Here is a 20587-nt window from a genome sequence, read left to right as displayed (position 1 = left end):
GGCAGCTGCTGAGAGATAAATCTGTCCCTCCAGCACATCCTATTCAAGTCGCAGGCCATATTTAGGTCCCTGGAATGGGTTACTGTAGTCCTTTTTGATTTGCGGATGTGCAGCAAATTCATTAGGTTTGGGTCGGAGATTGCTCTGCAAGCCATGCATAAGTCTCCCTAAGAAGTCTATACGATACTCAGTATAGTGACAGGGACTTCAGCCGGTCTGTGTAAGGCATGTGCTGGAATCCCTTGATCTTAGTTAGAAACCTCTGAGGACTCTCCAGTTGCTTTGTACGGTACATGCTGAAAGGGGCGTTATACTTAATTATGGGCCTGATTAGTGACGAGTATAGAAGGGTTATAACCTCCTTTGCTCTAGAGACAATGCCTTTGTTAATCAAGTGTGCTACGTGGAAAGCCTTCCTTACTAAAGTAGACACATGGTGGTCAAGTTAAGGTCGCAGTCAACTTGTGATCCCAGATTCCTTACCACTTCATAGGTACACAGGATATTGTTGTCAATTTGACCACCTTTGCTTACTCCAAGGATTCTCTTGTTAAAAATTACTTTAGATTGTACCACAGAATATATACTTAGAACTCTGGTTTAGAATACATTTTGAGATATTCACTGTTATATGAAAGTTGTTGGGTTACAATTTATGAACTGTAACATAGTATGATTTATAGAATAACAATCTGTATGGATAACATTGCAATAACTACTCTTGAAATCACTGTAGACTGAAGTAATTTAAGGGCTGTAATAGAGATCAGGGGCATGAAGGAACTTTGTAGTCATTTATGAAAAAAGTTCCCTGTATAATTTATTATTTATTATTTTATTTTATTTTACATTTGTTAACCGGGCTGGTCTAACTGGATACATATCCGTTTTCAGTAGAGGCCCGAGGAGAAAAGCTCCAATACACAATAGAAGTACATATTTAAATTGCAAGATTCAAAGTATTGTTACAACAAGAGAATACAGCTTACATATGCAGGAATGAAAATTTACATAGATGTTATATAAGACTAAAGGACAGACAGGAAATTATGCACAGAACATTGATTTAAGATACTGAGAAATAGACTGAAATCAGAGATTTTCCTTATTACTAGAAATTTTAGAGATCTGCAATTAGGGAAATGGGCTAGGGAAGTGGACCTAGAAGTAAAGAGATATGTAGTTAGTCAGGTTCTCGAAAAAAATAATAATAAATAAAAGAAATAAATTAAATAAAGAAATAAATAATAAAGAAAAACAAAAAGGCAATTCTTGCTTATGTAGTCAAGCCAAACAACCTATGTCCACCAGAGCTGCTTCAGGGATCCAGCTTTGAGCTTGCCCATTTTATATCCAAAATCTGAGAATGAGAAAGGACCACAGACAATATAGAAGGCAGTGGTGGTTGTTAGATAATCCTTGGCTGTTGCTAGCTTACTAGAGAGACCACACATCAAAACTGATTTCATTATTACAGATAAAGTCATTATTTAAAGCAAGCTTATGGAGACAAATGGTGGCTGCAGTCTGGACTTTTGCCATGTCTTTTCTCACCCACATTCTTGATAGTTTATTTTCCTGGATGCCTTCTGTGTCCTGCTTTGCAATGATTATCTTTGATGGTAGACTTTGGCAGCACTGTGCTGGGGCAGTTTCCCTTGTAACAGACATCTCATTTAGGAGTATGGATGGGTATACATTTTGTTAAGTTCAGATCCATCATGACAGTGTAAAGCAGACTCCTTGCATCACTGTAAATGCTTTTGGAATCACTCACTGAGTACGTTATCCGTTTCCTCCTCATCGCATAGCAGCCCTACATTGGGGCATATTCTTCTCAGCTTGGAGTGTTACATAGGTTCTCAGTAAGATGTGACCATACTGTACTAATGTGTACAAGCATACGTCACTTCACATAAATCATTGCACAGTACATTCATCCCAATATACTGTAAGGCTTCCACTGACCTTGGCTTTGTGCTTATATTCTCTGTGTAATCATTAAGTTCTATTCATTGTTGGTCTGTAAGGGTATCACATCTAACCAATATGAGTCTGTTCACGTTTACTCCGACAGTAGTTCATGTCACAACAGTAGTATGAAAGTGACTCATTTTACATTTTTTTTTTGCTTTGAGCAACTTCAAGATTGTGCTTCATTGTGAATGTTTTATACTGAGCCCCCTGGTTTATTGCACTTCAGTATCATTTTAATAACCATATCATGATAAGTTTTAACATTTTAAGACTTAATTTAATGTAATTTAGCAAGCATTTAAAATTACCATAGCATAACAATTTTGTTCCATTTTGTACCTAAATATATATACATATATATATATATATATATGTGTGTGTGTGTGTGTGTGTTTGTATATGTGTGTATATATATATATATATATATATATATATATATATATTATATTATATATGGTCTTGCTTTGTAAACTTTTTATTGTCAGTTTACAGTTCTATCTCTTAGCCACTCCTCAGTTAATATATAAATTGTCTTCCAAGCAACAGTTTTGTTACTTTTGGTAATGAACATATTGAAAAATTGTGACAGAAATATTGAAAAATGTTACTCATCAGGCTGTGATACAAACTAACAAAACAAAAAGATTCCCACAGGATGGAGCAGCACAGCAGTAATAAACCAAAAACAAACCCACTATCAGGTGGAGCTGGATCAAAGAATAAAGCCACAAAATTTACGCCAAAACTTTAGAGACAAAAACTTTATTTTGTCACTTTCATTCCCGTTTTGGCATAAAGTTTCTGGCTTTATTCTTTGATCCAGCTCCACCTGATAGCGGGTTTGTTTTTGGTGTGATACAAACTACTTAAAGGAATCTTGTCACTTAAGCAGTTTTTAGTATTTTTAAATAAACATCATGGCTATGTATTGAGACCACCTGGAGAGTGTGCGATTTATTTAATGGATTTTTGCCAGATTACTGTCCAACCAGAAGAATGTTTCTTGTACAAAGTGACATTTAGAGTAAAACAGTGCTCTAAAAATCATATTATCAGACTCACAAAGTACTAGTGCAATAAGTCTCACAAAAGAAATGGCACAATCTCTTATTTAATCAGCAATTAATACTTTGTCTGTGTTGAGCAGATAGTCAGAAAATTTGTATTCCAAGTTACTGAAGTGCTAAGAGAATAGGTACACTTATCCCAAGTTAAAATACTGTTTAGCAGCATAGCACTAACCACCCCCACACACACACAAAACACAAAAACACTATAAGTTGCTGCTAAAATTTGTCACTTTTATTTCTGTGCCACATATACCCTCTACTATGTGGCACAGCAAGTGGGGGCACTGATGCTTATGCCTAGGCAAAGCATGCTGTTTTCTAGTAACATGCAGAGCCCTCACTTTACTCAACTACCTAACCTATAAACTTCTCTGTGGTGGTCATTACCCCCCCCCCCCAAAAGTAAAGCTTCCATTAAAATCTGTATTTGGTTATTTTAGTGTGACATTGTAACTGCTTTTCTTTTGAAGATGCCTTTATGAAAGATACAACTGCTAAATTTATTTGAGTCTAGAGAACATTTACTGCAGGAGCAGTTTACAGTTTTGGAGACTCCTGAAGATAAGTTAAGCAGTTCCAAGCATGTTTTCCCAGACTGAGCACCAGATGTTCAGTACTTCTGAAGTTATGTTTACAACAATGTTGGACCTCCATTCGGAGCCATTGCTGAAGTCTGGCAAAAAAAGATGCTGGATGCAGATACCCAAACTTTAGGACATCCTCAGTCTAAATTAGACAAATTCATGGACTGGGGTAAATTGACAGCTCATGAGATAAAGATCTCTATGGCTCATACATCTCTTGACAGAACCATGCATTGCAGATATCTGCCTCTGGATCTGTTTTCTCTGTTACCTTCTCAATGATGTTCATCGTGCATACAGCTGCAGTAATCACAGACGGGGTTTTCAGCCATCAGGCGGTCCCTCGGTCGGCCGAATTCCAAAGTCTTGGTCCGGCGTCGGTTGTCGTTGCTTACTCTTCTGATGTCAGTAAGGCCAGAGTATATAAGACACAGCCGACGCCATGTTCTTCAGTCTTTTTTGCCGCGTGGTGCCCGAAGCAGAAGCAGTTCGCAAGTGCCGGTCGGCAAGCTCCTGAATTATGAAAAAATTGGAACCAAAGTCTTCTTTAAAGCTAAGTACCCCGTTGGGGAAACCTTTCTTGCCTCAGACCGATGTCAACATGAGAGCTATACAAAAGGTACCTACACACCAACAAGGTCAAGGTTTTTATTCAAGACTTTTTCTGGTACCAAGAAAAGGAACCGACTGGAGACCCATTTTGGACTTATCCATCCTAAACACATTCCTACTCGTGCCAAAATTCAAGATGCTCACATTACAGCAACTTCTTCCCATGCTGGGCAAGGAGTTTTGGCTGGTAACATTGGACCTCAAGGAGGCATACCTGCATGTCCCAATCAGACAAAGCTGCAGAAGATACCTCAGATTTCTTGCAGGTTCAATCCACTATCAATTCTCTGCATTGCCCTTTGGCTTATCTACTGCGCCCAGAGTATTCACAAAGTGCCTGGCATCAGTGATTGCCTACTGCAGACTTCAAGGGATACAAATTTACCCTTATCTGGACGACTGCCTGATCCAAGCGGACAGCAAACGCATACTACTGGAACATCTGGCATATGTGACACGATTACTGCTTTCTCTGGGATATACCATCAACAAGGAGAAATCAAGACTAACACCATCTCAGAAAATAACCTTCCTGGGTGCCAATTTGGACACAAACACCCAGATGGCATATCTTATGCCAGAAAAACAAGGGCAACTATCTCAGTACTTCAAAACACTAGCAAAAAGTACCAGGCTTACTGCAAGGAAAATCCTGCAGGCTCTGGGATTCATGGCATCTTGCATTCTTCTAATCCCATGTGCAAAGCTGCATATGAGGAAACTTCAATGGTACCTAAAAAATCTATAGTCTCAACACAGTCACAGTCTGGAAGCAATTATACCAATAATTCCATGTTTGCAAAAGGAATTTCTATGGTGGGCCCAAGCATGTCAAGTAAACACAGGCCTTCAATTCTGCAAGCCTCAAGCAAACCAAGTCATAACCACAGACGCCTCAGATTACGCCTGGGGGGCGCACATGAAGGACAGGTGCACTCAGGGCAGATGGTCCCAAAAGGAAAAGCACCTTCACATCAATCAAAAAGAAATGCTAGCAGTAATAAATGCAATTACAGCCTTCAAGGACTTCCTGCATCCAGGACAATTACTGATAAGAACAGACAACACCACAGTAATGTGGTACATAAACAAACAAGGAGGAACACATTCATACCCCTTGTGCAGACTAGCCATGACTCTTTGGAACTTGGCTCTGGAAAGACAAATCGAACTTCAAGCACAGTACTTGCCAGGACTGGAAAACACACTGGCAGACACTCTAAGCAGAAATATGACAGATCCACATGAATGGAAGTTACATCCTCAGGTGTTTACAGAGATAATACAAGCGTGGGGGAGGCCAGACATAGATCTTTTTGCCTCCCACAGGAACCATCAACTGAAAAAGTTTTGTTCAAGGACCTTTCATCCAAAGGCCTGGAAAGTGGGCCCTTTCATTCAGTTGGACAGCATGGACAGTTTATGCATTCCCACCTCTGCCCCTTCTGCCCAAGGTGCTTTTGAAAGCAAGAACAGACAAACCAAGGATGATACTGATTGCTCCAGATTGGCCAAGGCAACACTGGTATCCACTCCTGAGGAGCCTAACACATACTCCTCCCTGGTCCCTGCCTCTAATGCCTCTCCTACTGACTCAGAACAGCTACAAAACTCTTCACAGTCAGCTGAAAACACTCAACCTCGCTGCATGGAAAATTCCTTGACACCACAACAGTCCCTACTCTCCAAGGAGGTGCAGGATGTCATTTTGGAGGCCAGAAGACCATCTACTAGAAAAGCTTACTCCATAAAATGGAAGCGGTTTTGCTGTTGGAATGAGAAAAGAGGCCAGGACCCTAGAAAATTGAACTTGCCTCAGGTTTTACAGTACCTAGCTGAACTGCTGAACAGTGGACTTTCATTTTCTTCCATAAAATACATGCCTCAGCCATTTCTGCAGAATTCAACACGGATCCTCCTTTATTCTCTCACCCACTCTTACGACAGTTCCTCAGAGGGGCTAAGAATATAAGACCTCCAAGGAAGCAACCAATACCAGCCTGGGACCTTAATTACATACTAGAAAAATTAACATTGCCTCCCTTTGAACCTGCTGCCTCAACAGATCTGCAACATTTGTCCTGGAAAACAGCTTTCCTTCTGGCCATCACTTCAGCTCGTAGGGTTTCTGAACTACAGGCCCTCATGGCGGTGCAGCCCTTCCTCATCTTCCATCAGGACAGGGTTTCCCTTCGTACCAACCCATCTTTTATGCCAAAAGTGGTATCCAGGGTAGCCTTAAATCAAGCCATACACCTACCTACCTTTTATCCTAACCCTCAAAACAAGGGGAGAGGCTGCTTCACACTTTAGACATCCATAGGCAGCTACGTTATTATTTGGACAGAACAAAGTCCTTCAGGAAATCAGAACAACTTTTTGTGTCCTATGCCGTAGGGGCTCAAGGGAAACCAGTTACCAAACAGACCATTTCCAAGTGGATTGGCCACTGCATAGGGTTTTGTTATTCCTATCATGGGAAATCTGTCCCTACTGGTATCAGATCTCACTCCACCAGGGCCACAGCCACCTCTACAGCCTTCCTCAGAGGCGTTCCTACTAAGGATATTTTGGAGGCAGCTACTTGGAGTTCTGTACATACCTTCACAAAACACTACCACCTACCCTTATATTCCAGAACAAGAGCAGGCTTTGCCACTGCTGTTTTGCAGGGCATTCTGGCTCAACCCAGTTCCTCATAGTACCTACCACCCTATGCATAGCTTTGGGACTCTACCCATCTGTGATTACTGCAGCTGTATGCACGATGAACATAGTACAGTTTTGTACCTACCATAAATGTAGATGTTCGAGTGCTAATACAGCTGCAGTACAGGTTCCCTCCTCCTTCCCCACTTGGTAAAGGCATGGGGCCTAACAACCTCTTCATACCACCTGACTGGGTTATCCTGCTATGTTTTATTTGCTTGCTTACACTGATTTTGCATTACATTGCATTGCCTGCATATGTAGATAAGCCTTATTTATGTATTGCCTTCCTTTTGGGGGCACCTGACATCTGGGGCAAGAAAGACTGAAGAACATGGCGTCGGCTGTGTCTTATATACTCTGGCCTTACTGACATCAGAAGAGTAAGCGACGACAACCGACGCCGGACCAAGACTTTGGAATTCGGCCGACCGAGGGATCGCCTGACGGCTGAAAACCCCGTCTGTGATTACTGCAGCTGTATTAGCACTCGAACATCTACATTTATGGTAGGTACAAAACTGTACTTTCCCAGGCTCTGACATCTGAAGTAAACAGTTATTCAAGACTTTAAGAAACTGGCAGAATAGTTTTTCACACATTGGTAGTTGTCTTTGCAGGTCCTTCTCTGCCTTCCTCTTACATACAAACTAAATGTAAGAAGTTTTGGAGGAAGAGGAATGCTTAGCCTACCCTGTGCAACTTTATTCGCCATTAGGTTGTGATTGAGGTGATACAAGTCTGTATGATCCCCACAGAGGATGTATCTTTTGAGAAAACTTGTAACTTAATGAGGGAACACTAAGTGGGAGATGCATGAAATGTTGGATACAAAGAAAAGGTACTTAGATCTTTTGGAATTAAAGGAGTCCAAGGCAACAGTGGCTCCCTCTTCCTCTGGTTGGTGGCTATTTCATTTTTTGGCCCTTGTGCAGCAGCAGCAGCAGTCCATTGGCTGTCACTGGTGCCTCTCATCAGTCTTGCACGTGGGGAATCCTTCCTTAACCCACTGGACATAATCCAATGCTTTTCTTGGACTGCCTAAAAGGAGACTGAGATATTCCAGTACAGTTCCATACTCATGACTGTGAGGACCTTTTATTTTGTATCCTACCCTTTCTCTGCCCCCACAGCCAATGTGCAGTGATATAAGCCAAGAATGTTTGTTGGTGTTTGCTCCCGTGTTTATAAGCTTAGAATGAATATCTCCAGTATCACCCCCCTCCCCTCAAGATATGTGAGTCAGTAAAATATAGGTAGATTTTACAATGACTATGCAGAGAGACAGAAAGAGATAGAGTATTGACTGCAATCCAGGTAGCTGGGGTTCAGACACCATGCCCAGCACCTGGGAAGGCTAATGGTTTTATATTCATTCTTTAGAGCGATGAGGTGTTTTCAAAAATAATGCCTTTTCTTTTCTGATTGCTTTATATGTCACATACTGAGAACCATTTCCCGATAGGATAAATATCATGGTTAACAAGTAAATTAGGGGAAGGTATGGTAGAAAAGATAATGCCACTGGCATATAGAAGTGCATTTTTAACGACAATATTTGGAATACTTCAGAAAAGTTGTGGAGCATAAGTAATGTAGCATGGAGGTCTGAGAGGGATCTGTAATAACTATTTCTTTGGTAAGATTGCGATTTGCATTTTCTTTATGGGAGATGTTATGGTTGCCAAGATAAAAAAGCAACCAGCCTAAAACAGTGAAGGGAAAGCAATGACTTCAATGGTGTGTTATTTTCAATGAGTGTTGGACAGTGGCAATATTTTTGGATGGTTCAAAATAGAAAGTAACTTTGCAGATGCATGGATTTATTTTTTGTAGTTAATTTAAAATATTAGTGTGTAACTATGAATGAGTATCTGTTTGTGTTGTTTTGTTACATGCAGAATATGTTAAGGTGCCCAGTAACATGAACTGATCACTTCCTGTAATATTCACTAGTGCAAGAAGTGCACACGCAGATTGTGCCACATCTCTTGCTCGTTAGGCATTAAAGTGTACCCTGTGCTTCCTGTGCATCTCGTACCTCTCACATTCATTTATATATGAATTGGACATAACTGGGGTTTGGCCTTAGTCAATGCCAAAATAGGTCAATTTGTATTAGCCCATCTATGATGTTAACAAGTAAATAAAACAGTTCGGTAACACCATCAGTCTGAACACAGTTTCAGCAAGTTATATTAACTGAATTAGTGGATATAACTGTTCATCCAAAACAGAGACAAGACAGATCTGTCACTCTGATATCTCCAGTGAGAAGTAGTTTCTGCTTTCCATGATGCTGTAATTTTTTGAGGGATGTGCATAGGTTTTGTCCCTACAGAAAAAAGGTTCCATGATCTTGATGTTAGAAACCATTTTGTGTTGAACAACTGTAGACACAGTAACAGAGAAATTAATTTGATGATATAGGATTGATGCAACTGAGTCATATCCATAAGTAGGGTGAAATAGAGTACAAAGGATTAATCCAGATAAAATCACTTTGGCTAACAGATCTAGGAGTTTCTTTCTCTGATACCCTCCCTATGGGAGGAATAAAGATGCTTGTTGAAGTTTCAAGTAGTTTATTCAGTTAAGTAGGAAGATGGATGAATGTTCCTGTTCTAATACATTACATTTAACAGATCAATTATTTAAAAGTAGTTACAGACCATGGTGGGAGGGTCCAGGTGAGCTGATTGGAGGGAAATCTGCAAGATGGAAAAATAAGGAGCCAATCCCAAAGCTTAGAGGCTAGTCCTTTATTGGCATATTGCTGAAAGACCCATGAGGGTTTAACAGCTCAGCAGTTTATGGGACCTCATTTTAGTTAAACGTTTTTTTATTTTTAACAAGTAAAACATGACAGCACACAATGAGCTACAACTATAGAACTATATTTAAGAAAACACTTTCACCTGAGCTTCATCAGGTCCATCTAACAGAGAGGTTAACACTCTGATCATTTGAAACTGCCTGCTTTTACAAGACTACCACCAGACTTTATTAGCATGTTTCGGAACATGTAATGTGAAAGGCTGTGTCTGCCTCTGTGGGACTCATATTCCTTGGAGCTAATTATGAAAGCTTTATTACATATCTGTTTTCATTTTGACTTGTCCTTTTTAATCCTTGTATCACATGTAATATGAGAGGTTATGCCCACTTTTACAGGGCTCGTATCTCCTGAAATACATTATGAAAGACTAATCTTTTTTTGTATAGCAAAAAATTTTACAGTGCCTGATTATAAGAGGCTCCTACATGTTATATATATATATATATATATATATATATATATATATATATGTGTGTGTGTGTGCATATATATATATATATATATATATATATATATATATATATATTTATCTATATTATATATAAAATTAATGTGACCAGTCCCCATTCTTCTTCCTGATGACAGCAGATGTTTTTATATGCAGGGGAGATAGTCACTTAGAGCTGTACTAGGTGAATCCTATTTTTTGAACAATACATGCATCCATAGAAACAACTTTCAGTGGAAACATGTCACAGTGCTCATTTTTACAGAGCATAGATGTGCACAAGTAGGAGGAAAAATTAAGTACATTTTGAGACCTCAGAATATTTTGTATAGGCTTTCCATGTACATGGAATAAAAATCCATGAAGTGGTGAACTGCAGAGTATAAAAAAAGCTTTAATAATGATGTGACTCTCAGAACTTCTTTGAGAAGGGGGGCGTGGCCAAGGATGAACACAGGATAGCAGCAGATTTCTTCAGCTCCACCAATTTCATTACATTGACAGGAATTAATTACTTAAAAAATTAATTCTTGAAGTAATTTTCTTTCTAAATATGTTTGTTTTATATAGTTCTTGAACTATATCTAAAAAAGAAAGGAAATCTTAATAATATTCCTGTCAGAAATTACTTTGGAAATTTTCCTGTCAGTTTATCAGTCTGAAATGAGTTCCAGTAAGACAAATTCTCAAGACTCCAGCATCAAGAAAGAACTTCAGTCTCTGATAATTATAGTCCAGCAACTTACTGCTAAGATGGATAAAATGGATACTAAAATAGACACTTTCATAGAAAAACTACAAAACAAATAGACTTGTTACATATGGACCTGCAACAACAGAAGATCCAGATGACAGGCATAGAAGAAGCTGTGAATGACATGGAAAATAAAATACAAGAACAGGAAATCAACATTGAGTTTCTGCTGAAACAAAATACACATTTACAAACAAAGCTGGATGACCTGGAAAATAGATCTAGGCAATAACATTAGGATTTTTGGACTGCCAGAAAATATTGAAGGTAACAATATTACTTCTTTTTAACAACATGGCTCCCTAAAACTTTAGATTTACCAGAAGCATTCTCTTTTGGTATCGAAGAGCACATAGATCTATAGCTAATACTAACTCTAACAAAAACTATCCTAGATCAGTTATAGTTAGATTTCTATCATCTTTTGATAAAGAGATGGTTCTTAAATCTGCTTGGGCTAAAGCTCCTGTTAAGTTTAATGAGACAACTGTGCGTTTGACAATGACTATTCTTCCATGGTAATTGCTAAAGAAAAGTTTTCTGCCACTAATAAGGGAGCTTAAAAGCACAGTTTAAAACATACCTTCTGTTTCCTGCCAAGCTTAAAATCTTCCTTCCTGATGGTCCTAAGGTCTTCGATGATTTAGACTCTGCTTTACTGTTTGTCAAAGAAAAAGGATTTTGGATAAAATAGAAGAAATGGAATGGGCTAGTTCTTCATTAAAGAGATTGGCAACTGAAGCTTCCTGGAAGACTTCAGAGAAGAAGAAGAGACTAAAAACAAATGATTTGTTATATGTTTTTTCTCTCTCATCATTTTAGTTCATTATTAATCTTTTGAATATAGTTCCTGCATTTCCAGAAAGCCACAAATATTTTGGAAAAGATTTAATCAAAGTTATTCTCTATGTGCAAAGAAATGTTTTGTTTCATAACCAGTCAAAATGCCTGAGGATTTAATGGCAGGCTGTGACTCGATTTGTTTTCTTTCTGAAAAAGTAAGGTTAGTAATTTGATACATTTTTTATCTTTACCTTTTTTTTCCTTCTTCTTTTATTATTTTCTTTGTTTAAACAATGACATTCTATTTAGATTATGTAGTGGGTAAAGGGTGGGGAGGGCAGGAGAGAACAGTAATGAAAATATCATTAATAGAATAATAACATATTTATTTCTTGTAAAAGTTTATAAGTTCTTCAAATGCTATTTCTAATTATACTTTCTTGATTATACTGCTTATGCTTGTTTGTAAATAATCTGTCATGCTTTAACTAATAATAATCAGAACTAAATAAGAGTAAATAATATGTTTTATTTTAACTCTATTAATATAAACAGTAAGTAACATTCCATTGTATATACTTCTTACAGCTTTCTCTTACATTTTTATTTCTGCCTCACTCCCTTTTATTTTCTACTCTCTTTTTCTTTTCTTTATTAATATATAGAAATGCTTTAGACTGTGTGGGCACAGTGAATAATAGGATTTGTATGAAAATTGAGTTGGGAGAAGAATGCTGAGTTTTATTGCTTGTTGGTAATTTTGAGTTTAATTTCACTTGCATAGAGGCTGTGATGATCTGTGGAATACATTGTGGAGGTTCTGTCATGTTTAGATGCATTTACACTGCTAAATGAATGTTTGTCACTAGTTTTTAATAAGTTTCCAAATGTTAAGAGAGACAATCTGGGATGTGGGCTGTCTTATGCACAATGTCCTTGAGTTACCTCAGAATCTTCAAATCACAGAATTCTCACAGAGAAACTGAAAGCAGTTAGTATAAACATTGACAAGGTTATCACACTGACACACCACAGATTCAGGAAAATACTCTGTTCATAAAATATGTCAGTTATAATGAGTTTAAATGATGTAGTTTCTTGTAGTAAGTAAATGTCTTATTTTAGAAGGCATAAAAATGAAACATTTATCTAAACTGTTGTGAAAATCTGCTTAACAGCAGCATAATAATCTGTGTTAAAAATTTGTGTTCCAAACATATACTTTACTATAACTCATTTAATTCATCTGATTGACAAACATAAATAATCTTATAACTCTATTCTGGAAGAAATGTCATGTGATATATTTTAAAGCAGTAGGTTAGCATGATTGTAAAATCTGGTTACCAATATGTGTTTGCTGTGCATTATTTTGTATAAAGCAGACAGATTTATTCTAGGGACAGCAAGTAGGATAGTGCTCTACTAACACACAACTCAGTGAGATCAGATATATATATATATATATATATATATATATATATATATATATGTGTGTGTGTGTGTGTGTGTGTGTATGTATGTGTGTGTGTGTGTGTGAGTGTGATGGCTTTTTTCTGAGAATCTGCATAACTATCCAATATGATTTATAATAATTTCTATGAATACAATATTTTACTCTATTGACAAAATGAATGTTTGCCACAAGTTTTAATAAGTTTCCAAAATGTTAAGGGAGACAATCTGGGATGTGGGCTGTCTCATGCATAGTGTCCATGAGTTTCCTCAGAAGCTTCACTCACAGAATTTTCACAGAGAAACTGAAAGCAGTTAGTATAAACATTGACAAGGTTATCACACTGACACACCACAGATTCAGGAAAAATACTCTATTCATAAAATATGTCAGTTATGATGAGTTTGGATGATGTAGTTTCTTGTAGCAAGTAAATATCTTATTTTAGAAGGCATAGAAAATGAAACATTTATTTAAATGTTTTTGAAAATCTACTTAACAGTAGCATAATAATCTGTGTTAAAACTTGTGTCCCAAACATATACTTTACTATAACTCATTTAATTCATCTGATTGGCAAGCATAAATAATCTTATAACTCTATTCTGGAAGAAATGTCATGTGATATATTTTAAAGCAGTAGGTTAGCATGATTGTAAAATCTGGTTACTAATATGTGTTTGCTGTGCATTATTTTGTATAAAGCAGACAGATTTATTCTAAGGACAGCAAGTAGGATAGTGCTCTACTAACACACAACTCAGTGAGATCAGATATATATATATATATGTGTGTGTGTGTGTGTGTGTGTGTGTGTGTGTGTGTGTCTATGTGTATATGTATGTGTGTGTGTGTGTGTGTGTGTGTGTATATGTCTGTGTGCATGTATGTGTGTGTGTCTGTGTTTATGTGTGTGATGGCTTTTTTTTTTTTTTAAACAGGTGTTTCTGAGAATATGCATAACTATGCAATATGATTTATAATAATTTTATGAATACAATATTTTACTCTATTGACAATAATGAGTTTAAGTAAATGCTCATATACAAACAATTCAAGATTTTTTTGGAAGCTGTTGATAGAATTCACATGACAGAAAATAGATGCATCTTAATGCATGTAATGTCTGAATCATATTAGCCAAAGTTTTTGATTTAAATGAATGTTAGAACATAATTTTCTCTCCTCTTGATTTCTAACATTAAGATTATTTGAATGCTATTAGAATACAAGTGTTATATATTACATAGATCTATATAATAGTATGAACAGTTTAAGTTTATTTTAGTTTATATGATGCTGTTTTACCAAATGTGTAGTTTTGTCTTGATAGATAATTGAATTGAAAACTGTTAACCTCAGTTAAATATAACTAGTATTAAATTGATAAAGTGGTAGCTGAGGTACTGCTGCTTAGGGTAGGGGGGTAACTTGAGTAGTAAATACTGCTCTAAGTTGGAGTTTTCAACTCAGGCGGGATGCAAGGTTTAATCCTTACATTATTTTCACTTGTTCATTGTTATATGTATATAGTTTTGACATCCACAATATATTTTGTACACTCATTGTCACTACAAACAAAATTGAATCTTATACAAAATCCCATAAGAGATTTAATAAATACAGCTATATTTAAAGGTACACCTAAAGAGGAGATGTAACATTATTTATCTTGTTATTTGTTATTTCGATCATAAGATTCTTGAGTTTTAAAATGCCAAATGACATCTTTAAAAGGAATTTCTTTAAACATTAATGGATTGAATAATCCGTGTAAAAGGGCAAGCCTAATAAGATACATTAATCTACACAAGGCCAATCTAGTCTTCCTGTAAGAAACCCATCTCTTGAAAAAAGATATTGATAAACTAGCCACTAATAAGTATACAGTATTGGTTAGTTCAGAGCACACTCAGAAAAAGAGGAGTGGCTATTTTATGGAATAAAAGTATGCCCATTCCTAAAACCATTAAGTCTTATCAGGATGACAAAGGAATGTTTTGTATGGTTACAATACAAATTAATGGGAAGACTTACACTTTAATTAATGTATATTGGATACCTGGAATTGGTATTAATACAGTGAAACATCATATTGATAAGATCATATCATTCTCTGTAGGGATATTATTTTAGCTGGAGATTTTAATTGTATACTACATGAAAGTGATACTACCACTATAAAGAAAAGAAGAATTACATCTAATGCAAAACATTTAAATGATTTTGCTAATTCTTATCATTTGAATGATATTAATAATCAGATAGAGTCAAAATCATTACCATACACCTTTTTTCTAACAGATACAAAACTTATTCAAAAATAGATAGGGTCTTTATTTCTAACCAGATGGTAACAGATTTAATTAATTCCAAAATCATTTCATGTCCTATATCTGATCATAACTCAATTGTTTTGAATTCATGATACAAATACTCATAATGTTCAGATCAAAAGGATACCAGCATACTTAACTCAGCTAAAAGACTATAAAGAATATATACTTTCAGAAGTACAACATTTTCTAGACATAAATAATACTCCTGAAGTCTCCATTGTCTATGTTTGGGATGCCTTAAAATCATATCTATATGGACAAAGTATCAGATGGTATAATAACAAAAGGAAATCTTGGGATAAGGAATTGTTAGATATTCAAAGTAAACTAGACTCTTATAAACATAATAATAAAGAAAATATTATGGACAAGAAAGTTATTGAAGAAATAAACAAACTAAATGAGAAATACAAAGAAATTTTGACTCATAAAGTTAAAATAACTTTAGAGAAATACAAGTTTTTGTCTTATTCAATAAGCCCCAAATACTTACATAGACTTAAAAATAAAACAAAAAGATTGAATAAACGAAACCATATCAAATAAATCTTTTCTCTAAGGAAAAAGAAGAATGTTTCTAGTATACCAGAAATATTGGATGAATTTAGAAATCACTTTCACAAGATTAACCATAACAACATTAACATGGAACCTAAAGATAAAATAAAGGAGTTTATAACCACAAACATGAATAAAAGGCTTAATAAACAACAGATTAAACTATTGGACAAGAGTATTTCATATACAGAAGTTATTACACAAATAAATAAGCTTAAATCAAACAAAGCACCGGGTAATGATGGTATTATACCAGAGATATATAAAATCCTTTCTAAAACTACATATTCATTAATACATAAGGTTTTTATTCTGGCCCAAACTGAGTTAATAACCCCCATCTTGGCAATATACATTTATTTCACCAATTTTAAAACCTAATAAAGATCCAACTAGATGTTCTTCATATCGACCCATCTCATTACTTAATGTTGATTATAAAATGTTTATGAGTATTTTTGCTGATAGATTGAAGACAATTATCCCGGCATTATAGACATAGATCAGACAGGCTTCATTGTAAATAGAAATACTTTTGATAATATAAGAAGAACTTTAACATTAATTGATTTTGCAAATAGGAAAAAGAAAGATTTAACACTTATTAGTCTTGATATAGGTTCAGCATTTGATTCAGTAAGTTGGGACTATCTGTTTACCTTACTGAAATGCACAAATTTCTCTGATGCATTTGTAAATTTAATTGAGCATTTATACAAAGGAACGCTGGCTTATATTAAGGTAGGAACATATGTTTCACATAAAATACCCATTCTTAAAGGTACAAAGCAAGGATGTCCTCTTTCTCCACTATTATTCACTTTAGTAATGGAGCCTTGGGCTAATTTGATTAGAAACAGTACTGACATAGAGGGTTTTGAAATAGAAGAAAATACAACATCAAAAATTCAACTTTTGCAGATGATGTTCTAATTACATCAGCAGGATCTAATTCTTCTATGCAGTCTTTATTTGATAAAATGATGAATTTTAAAAGTATTTCTGGTTTAATATTCAATGAAGAAAAACTAAAATACTACCTATACATACACTTAAAAATACTCTCATTAGTGATTTTACTAAATATGTACCCAACTCAGGTCAGATAACTTATTTAGGTATAATACTATCTAAAGATATTAAATCTATTATATATAATAACTATAATACCTGTTTTCTTAATATACAAAATCTTTTAATACCTGGAATAATATGTTTTTACTATGGAGGAGAGACTTACATTTATTAAAATGATAATATTCCCCAAGATTTTATACTTAATACAATCAATAATACTTTCACCTACAAAATAACTATCAAGAAACTGAATACACTAATGTTAAATTTCTTATGGGCACCTAATAGACCTAGGATTGCATTAAAGAAACATACTAATAGCTGGTCTCAAGGGGTATTTCTTTTCCAGACTTTAATTTATATATTATCTCTTCTATTATAAAAGTTATTACTTTATTAATAGATCGGTCATATGTAAATGGAAAGATTATTGGGAGCTAATTAGTATGCACTTCATGAAAATCTCCTTAACACATAAAAATATGATTATAAATAACTCCATGTTGTGGTTGCTAAAGGAATTTTGTACTTCACCTATTACACCTAAACATATGGTCTGTTACCCATTAAATATTATTATTAGTTATCGTAACTTTATATTCATGCACCCTAAGTATAGGGAATGGAATTTTATTGTATTCCCTATAATTTATACTCAGGGTATGCTTATGTCATCTACTTCTGAAGGAGCTCATTTAGCTATAGATAATAATCTAAAGTACTGGTATCAGCTGATATCTGATAATAAAGTTAAAAATCTAGATTTCTTAAAATAAGAATTTCATCTAAGAGAAACTTGCTGGTTAGAGGTTCAGATCTTTAGACAACATCTCATTGATAGAATAGATCTAATGTCTATAACAGTTAAAGAATCTATTCCAAAACTGATTGATTACTTGATAATAAATTTACAGCATAAAGTTTCTGATAAAGGTAAACTTTCATATATACATAAAATTATCAGACAAGAAACTTTTTACAATGGAGATTCATACTGGAATTATTTCACCTCTATTAATGGGGACCCACCAACTCAACAAGATAAACAATATATATTGGAATCCATTGTCTGGAGACTTTATACATGGAAATTTTTACATAGATCTTTTTATACACCTTTGATGATGAATAAAATTAATAATAAAGATAATCTATGTAAGAGATGTAATCTAGAAATTAATGCTGACTGGGCTCATATGTTTTATGACTGTATGAAGTTGAAAGAATACTGGAAGTCAATTAATGAATTTTTGCAGGCTCTTTTTATAGATAATTTCATTATTTCTAAGTCTCTTATATTATTCAACACACCTGTACCTCAATGTGTTAAAAAGATTAAGCTTCCCTTGTTATGGTCTATCCTAGCAGTGGCTAGGAAAATAATAACTAGAAATTGGATTTCAGATACACCTCCTTCGTTCAAGGAATTTAAAAATGTTATGAATATAATGTGTCATATGGAAATAAGCACAATTAGAATGAGAACAACTAGAAAAACATCACATTTTATTGTATGGGATAATTTACAAAATTTGTTAAAAAATTCTAATTTCAATAGCACAGTATTTTAGTTTAATTAATTGATCTGATTGTAGTGGATGTCTTTGTAAATACTTTAGTTGTTTTGTTGAATATTATAATAATACCTATTTTTAATTATTTGTATAAAATTGTTATGATATTTCTCTTATATGTTAAAACAATAAATTTGTTTAAAAAAAAAAAAAAGAACTTCTTTGAGAATAGGCAAACTGTGCCTATGGTGTAAAGAATACTACAGTGTAGAGTGGTGCCCTTGGATAACAATTTTCATTGTACTGCAGATTATACAAATTTTGTTAAATGCAGGCTAAGTGCCTAGAGTGTCTATAACTGGTTGCTGTGGGGTAGCAGCAGTGAGTGGGAGAATGTTCCTGGTCTCTGAGCATGGTCCTATGGTGTTCCAGTCTGGGTTCTTCACTATCAGACTTCTTCATGAGTCCAGCAGTTAGTGAGGGCTTTTCTGTGCAAATTCTTCCTCTCTTCAGGTCGCAGGTGATGAAGTCAGGGCTCTACTGTTCAGATTCTTCCTCTCTTAAGGTTCCAGGTGGAGAATTCAGGGCTTTTCTATTCAGATATTTCCTCTCTTCAGGCTCCAGGTGGTGAAGTCAATGGAAACGATGGCTAGATATCTTTGTGCCTGGCTAGATAAAGGGCTAGAAATTGGGAGGATCAGGTGGAAGGGCAGTCAGCCAATCTTCCGAGAGAGAGGGTGGTGCCATGGCACCTAGGGTGGGATTTGATGATGTAAGAGGCTGATGTAATCAGTATGGGTGTTGGCTGTCAATGTTTTCAAATAAATGAAAGTTGCTGTTTAAGTTTGTGCACACCATGAGGTAAAAAGCATTTCCAAACTCACGACAGTTACTGTTTAGATTTGTATCCATCTTGAGATCACAAAAAAACTAGAGGAGACTGAGAGTATAGAAATGATGTAGAGGGGAGATTGTGTGTGTATTCCACAGTCATGACATTTGACCGTGCAAAACTGCCTTTACTAATATTAAGTCAAATTAATGGATCAGCAGATAGGTACCAAAGGTTAGTACTACAGGTCAGTACAAATCCAAAATATGAAATATACAATACATTTCAACCAGAAATAACAAATAGTATTTTAAGTGTGATCTTTAGTGTAAAAGGGGTATAAAGTGATCATAGTGAGTGTTAATTTGTAAAGTCAACAGAATTTATTGCACAGTTTTATTAGACTTCTAGCATAAAGCTAGAAACTGTGTTCTCACAGTAGGGTTGCATAGTACAAAACATGGGTAAACATATGGCTTACAGTAAATGTGACTGAATGAGTATAAACAACATTTATAGCACATGTATACTTGTAATAAATTATTACTAAAAATCTAGTTGTATTTAATTTTCTTGTCTTATTGAGTAATTTATTTACAAAGTTTCACTTCTGATATGTCTGCTTTGGTCATGAATCCGGGAAAAATAAGTTGAGGTAATTACCACTTAAATTTATATAAGATCACTAAGTTATGAGTCACTTGCAGGGGTATTTCAATTGCATTTTATATTCATGTACTGCAAGTAAAACATTGTTCCATATCAGTTTTTTATATAATTACAGTGAGGTTTTATAGAAGGGTAGCATTTTAGCTAGTCACCTGAGGATGACTAAGACGTAAAGGCAGAAGGGGGGTTCCATGTCTTATATTGCTTGAGGTTATTGGGAGTGTGGATGTGTGCCATTAGAACTCAGAGATCACTTGAAGTGGTCCAGGAGAAATGTTAGAAAACACCAGAGAAAGAGAGCGTGAGCGAGTGACTTATGTGTACATTGTGTTATTGAGCTGAGAATGACACCTATATCATTTCATG

General features: G+C 35.3%; 1 protein-coding gene across 12 annotated transcripts in view; it reads left to right on the top strand.

Annotated features, from left to right (window-relative positions):
* Positions 1–20587, top strand: part of PBX3 (PBX homeobox 3) — a 472198-nt gene that overhangs the window by 431287 nt on the left and 20324 nt on the right. The window lies entirely within an intron of this gene.

The sequence above is a fragment of the Protopterus annectens genome, chromosome 16.part0 (genome assembly GCF_019279795.1).
Source record: "Protopterus annectens isolate FY-2018-M chromosome 16.part0, PAN1.0, whole genome shotgun sequence".
Taxonomy (NCBI): domain Eukaryota; kingdom Metazoa; phylum Chordata; order Ceratodontiformes; family Protopteridae; genus Protopterus; species Protopterus annectens.
This window is presented reverse-complemented; position numbering and strand designations above follow the sequence as displayed.